Genomic DNA, 6,000 nt, shown 5'->3' with positions numbered 1-6,000 from the left:
TTTTTTTTTTTACTAAATTGCACCCAAGTTTATACAAATGACTGTTGGAAAAAATGGCATGTTAAGGAGTTACTCTAATTAACTGATTAGAGGCCCTGATCCTGTAAAATTATTATGTGGGTACATTGCTTTATGGAGATACCATTTACATTAATGGAACTTCTCTGGTTGTGCAAATTTAAGTACACGGAGATTTTTGGAGAATCGGGATCAACATTTTTAGGTGCTTCACTGATATGCTAATTAATTTAGTTAATATTAGACATACTAGTATCAGGGAAGGGGATTTTATATCCATGTTATTAATCCTGCACTGGGCATGCTTTATGTGTGTGCACACGCTTTTCCCTACAGACCTTCAGGAGTTTTGGATGCTCAGAAAATGTGATGCCAAAGCCAGTGTCTGCACACTGGGTATCCCGCTCCGGAGGTCATGTAGTTCAGCATGCATCTCCCATCGTGCACAGAGATCCGATGATCAGCATGTGTGAGCACTCATCTGGTGTGTGACTCTTGATTCCAGTGAGATAAGACCAGTGACTTGAAAGTCAGTTGTGTCTACAACAATCTGTGTCATGCACTTGTAGGGGGAGCAGATCCTTCAGCTGTGGCTGAATCACAGCAGCCGCGGTGCTGAAGCTGCTGACTAATCCATGACAGGACTGCTGCCAAGACTGTTCTGCTCATTTACAGAGGTCAGGGATGACTCAAAACAGCACATGTTCCACATTAGTGCCCAGAGGCAATTGCTGTTTACATCATGACAATGTTAATTATCACGTACAACACTCCTGCAAGGAGTAAAATGGCACTGACAAAGATGCAATTATTTGACTATTTGCTTCCTTAGTGCTCTGATAATGTCAGTGTCTGACTGCTGCTCTAGTGATGCTTTTAAAGACTATGATGTCTTGCAGCTATGGTGTGTTGAAAGCTGCAGCTTCTCCTGCCTGTGTGTGCATGTGTCTGCGTGGGGAAACTTGCTGTTGAACAAAAAGCTTCTGCCACGCTGATGCTTCACATCAAACACCGTTGTAATTCTGCTGGATAAGCTAAACTGATCATTGCAATGGAGTAGCCAAGTCAGGGTTTGAAAGAGGGAAAGGGTGAGTGCAGGGGAGAGGAAGTTTTAGCACCTGCAGTTATTTCACTTCAGCAGTGTTATAGTTAAATCTTAGATAAATTGTTAAATAGGCTCTGGCTGCCAGTTTCAGCACTGCTGCAGCGATTGCAGATGACTGCTGCTCTGTGGCTGTGGGCCAGCCATTGCCCATGCTGCTCTGGTGGGAGAGGGAGAAATGTCAGGGTAATTCAATGTGTGGTCAGCTGGGAGTCACCCAGGGCTTGTTTGCTCTCCAGGGAGCAGTGGAGACCAGAGCCGGGGGGTGCCGAGTGCGGTCCCTAGGTCTCTAGGGCAGCTTCAGTGTCAACAGCTAGGTGGGAAAGTTGTAGATGGGCTCTCACGCTGCTGCCACCGGGTCTCCTTGCCACGTGACTGGTTTATGAACAAATGCTTGTTCCTTTGAAGCTGGCCTTTACATCAGCCCTGTTCCTCAGAGGGGTCCCTCTGAATTTCCACAACTGCTGCTAATTGGTGCTGCTTTGGCACGGCTTATGGAGCAGCGGGAGGGCGGCGGGCACAGCCAGGCCATCGCTGCAGCCGCGCTCGGCCGTGCTGGCAGGGCTGGGCTCCTGCGCTCTGTTCTGCCCAGGCTTTCTTTCCAGCAGGACAGTAACCTGGCATAGCTTTATGACTAAATTTCTTTTAGGGAGACAAAATGAAAGAAGAAAACAAACCAAAAACAGCTGACTGCTTTATTTCTTGATTAGTTTCTTATTTAGAGCAAGTACTAATGACGTATTTAACAGAAAATCTGGAGCAGGGCTGACTTCACTGAATAGTTGTTTCCATACTGCTGGTGAAGATTTTTACATTTTTTTTCTCCCAAGTGCACCCCACATTGCCTTTAGGGACAGCTAGTATAACTACCTTTGAGATTTTCTGTTTGGAAAAACCTGTGTTGTTGAAGTGTAACTTCTCTTCATGCATACCTCTCTTTCAGTAGTAGGTTGTCAACTTAAGAAAAACTGAAAGAATCTGATGATGAAGCTGAAATATCTTGTTTGATCATTTTCAGAATAGCAGATTTAGGGAATTTATTCCAAGACAACTCTATTGCCTACTTTTATATTGTTGCATGGTCAAAGAGAGTGGAAATCAAAATTAATTCCACTGGAGAGTTTTTTAATGTGATAGGAATTTTTTTTATTCTTTTGAATTGTAACAAATGTGCAATGTAAAAATTTCAGACTATCCTGTAAAATTGCATAGTTCTTGTTCTAGTTCTTACTAGTAACAAGGTTGGTTGAATTTTACAAAGATGTTTGTTCTATCCCACAATTAAAATACAAACTGGGTTTGTTTCTTTGACCTCTTGGCTTCCCTTTCTATAACAAAGGCAGGTATAAAGCAAATACAAGGGATTAATAGACTAATCTTCAACATGAATTTTATTCTGGACTCTGTAGGATAAGCTGTCTGTTGCTGGGCAATGATCAGCCAAATTGTGCTGCTTGTCGGAAAAGTGAGTGATTATGCAATGCTCTCCAGGACAAAATTCACTAAAGTCACTGACAGCCTTGAGTGAACCTGTATATGGAATTCTGCTCCACAAAAACCCAGTGTCAATCACATGAATTGCTTATGCAACAAAATTTTGCTTGTTGATGGTGTCAAGGGAGGTTTTTATCCTTCTCTGATTAGGGCTGAAACCTAATTATAACATGTTACAACATCAAGTGATGCTTTCCTGCAGCTATCGTTGCCTTCGAACACATGTAATCGGCTGCAGAAGCAATCACAGGTTTTGTTGTAATACAAAATAGCAACATGCTCTGAGAACCTTGCTGAAAGAAATTTGAGATAGCATTCTGTACCAAACCCCCTTACTGACCTCAGGAAGGTTTTTGATGCTGAGCTAAAGCAGAACCCACTTTCAGCCATTGTGGTAGAAGAATCAGACACAATTATTATTGTTTTAAAGCCAAAATGGACAAGTGAGGCCTGCAGCTTACTCCTGGCCATCAGCACATGCAATGAGATTACGTTCCCTTTCATCTTGGAATAACTTAGAACCCAGCTCATTTTGTTGTCTGATGAATTTACCCAGACAATGAATTTACGTTAAACAGTAGCAAAATCTGCTCTATAAGGAAGTCAGTGTTGAAGGATGATTATTGCTAGCATAAGGAGTTACAATGCTTTGTTTTATAATTATTGGATATTTGTTGTGTTAGTGCTATAGGAGGAGCACAAGCACAGAATACAAAGAGGATTACTCCTTTAAAAGGAAGAACCTCAACTATTTCATTCATATTTTTAAGTGAGTCAGCTGGAGCACAGACATTTGATGGAGCAGAAATGGCTGATTAATTACATTGCATAGGAACACGCTCTCTAGCCTTGCCCTTCAAAACACTGCCAAATGCTAATCAGAGGGGTTGACTGTTTAGATACTTTCATTGGAGTAATGGGTCGCTGATCTGCCATGAAAGAGGGCGACATTATGACAACTGCATATAGTTCTTGAACTATTAGAAAGTTCCCTGCTTTATGCCAACCCTATACAAGATGGTGTGGGCCTTTTCACTGTGACGTTCAGGCCACATCATGGGAAAATCTTTGGTTTCATTGGTCAGCAAAAATTCTGGGTTAGTTCCCAGGTTGGAGGACTAGGGAAAATAGTTTCATTCATTTAGTAGCCTAGTAGGGTCCTTCTTTCCGTTATCTGCAACAACCTGCCTTCTTTCTGCTATGAGAGATGCTGCAGAAGCCAGGTTGCAGGTCTGCGTTGTAGCTTCTGTTCTCACATGTCATGTCCTGTGAATGTTACAACTTCCTGAACAAGGCCAACACGCTGAATTATCAGAAAACTTCTTTACAGAAGAAAAAGACACACTCATGTCTCCGCCAGATTTATTGTTCATAAATTAGGTTAGTTTATTCAAACGATGGGCTTGAATGATCTGAGCCACCTGGCCAGAATGAACTAGTAATGGAAAAAGAGCTCTCTGTTAGATGCAAAGTTCAAGTTAGTTTAGGATGAACATGTGACTTACTGTGCGTGCACAGGTGTTTAGATTAGTCAATAGACCTACATTTCTTCCTTAATTCTGTCTGCAAGGCAAGTCTGCAGATCCCAGAAGAAAAATCATCTCTCTGTGACTTATGGTCTAGCTCTAAAAAAGAAATAGGAGAAATGTTCTAAGATGACAATTTTATACATTAGCTTTTACACCAACACTTTAGACGTAAAAGGCTCGATCAACTCCAAGAATTTTGTTTCCTTCCTGTTTTCTGAAAATTTTTAATTCTGAAAATTATTTTCAGAGAGAAAAATAATTTAAACTATACGAAGATGATCGTGAGCCATGCTGCATGGTTCTGACACATGACTATGTATTTTGCTTAGGATTTTTCAGTTCTTACGATAGGAAATTTTCTCAGTGTTTTATTTACAAGTGAGATCACGGTTACAGACTAGGACATATTCAGTGTAGTTGAACTGAGTGTATCAGGCCTCAGGAAAATTCGAACTAAGGGAATAGGTGTTATCTGTGATTTTTCATTTAAAATGCTTTGTGACTTTAATCTTGTAGACACAAATCGCTGAAGCTGGATTTCAGCAAGCCAGGTTGAGTAAGAGTTAACAAGATTCTGTGTAAAAGCAGAGATTTAAGATACCTGTATAGGGGAATATATGCTGTGTCCTTAGCCCTGTGTGCCTTAGAGTTGTTCTTATAAATATACCTGAGGGGGAAAGAATATAGGCACTTTAAAGAGTTGATGTGATCTGTAGCTCTGTTACAGGAATCACAGATACCCATGCTGTGCCCCTTACGGTGCAGGGTTTCAGAGCAAAGGTTCTTTTTTTCCTTTGCTACCTTCAGCACTCATTTTGTCATTTTGAACACTGAGCGCTCTTCATCCTGCCGACTTGAACAGTCTTCTAAAGTGTTTACTTTCAAAGCCTTCAGACAAAGTCAGTATTTATTTTCTGTATTGTTTTGTAGGATTTTATTCCATACCATAATTTGGATTTTTTTTTTTTTAAAAAAAAGATTCTGTTCCATTTTTTTTAAAATGTTTTTATTCTGGTTTTTAATGTTTCTATTCTATATGGCCTATGGCCTTGGTAGTGGCAAGTTAATGGTTGGACTCGATGATCTTAAGGGTCTTTTCCAGCCTAAATGATTCTGTGATTCTATTTAAACAGGTGTATGTGACCTAGATAATTTAATTTGTGTCCCTAGTATCAGTGGGGATGTGTGAGCCTGAAATACTGACAATTCCATTGAACATACGTGGATTTAGAAGAATAAGAAGGGTAATGGCCTGTTACTGTGTGCTATGCCAGATGCTTTAGTGTCTGGGATATGTTTTGTTAGCATGTAGAAATAACTCTTCCAGTCCCACCTAAAGGAACCAAATATATAATTCATACTTACCGTGTCACGTGCCATAGAAATGTGGAACGGTACTTACTCCAGAGAGCTCCTAATGGAGCTGGGTTAGTAACAAGCTGAATCTGAAGAAAAGTCTGGCAAATTTTTCCATAGTGTTTGTGAGCTACTTGGGGTCTCACGGAGACGCACGGGGCCCCTGGATAGCCCCCGCAAAGATGGGTTCTTTCGGCACTGTTCTTTAACTCTGTCACTGGTTCGTAAGAAACAGTCACAGGTTCTTAATCGTTGCGGTCTTGAACCAGACTGGAATTGGCCATTAGTGATGTGAGACCTTGTCTGCTGCGTACAAGTGGTGCTTAGTACTTTTAACTCTTGAAAAATTTTTAAGGATATAGATGGTCTAGCCACTTCATGTGAGACCTGGCTGTTTGTTCACTGAGCTGCTTACCCAAGTTAGGCATTTTTTGACTGTGAATTCTGCCTGATTGATTTATGAAAATATTGAATGGTTACTTTTAGATTTGTTTTCCGTTT

This window comes from Falco peregrinus, chromosome 5 (genome assembly GCF_023634155.1).
Source record: "Falco peregrinus isolate bFalPer1 chromosome 5, bFalPer1.pri, whole genome shotgun sequence".
NCBI lineage: Eukaryota > Metazoa > Chordata > Aves > Falconiformes > Falconidae > Falco > Falco peregrinus.
The sequence above is the reverse complement of the archived record's forward strand: the minus strand, read 5'-3'. Positions refer to the sequence as shown.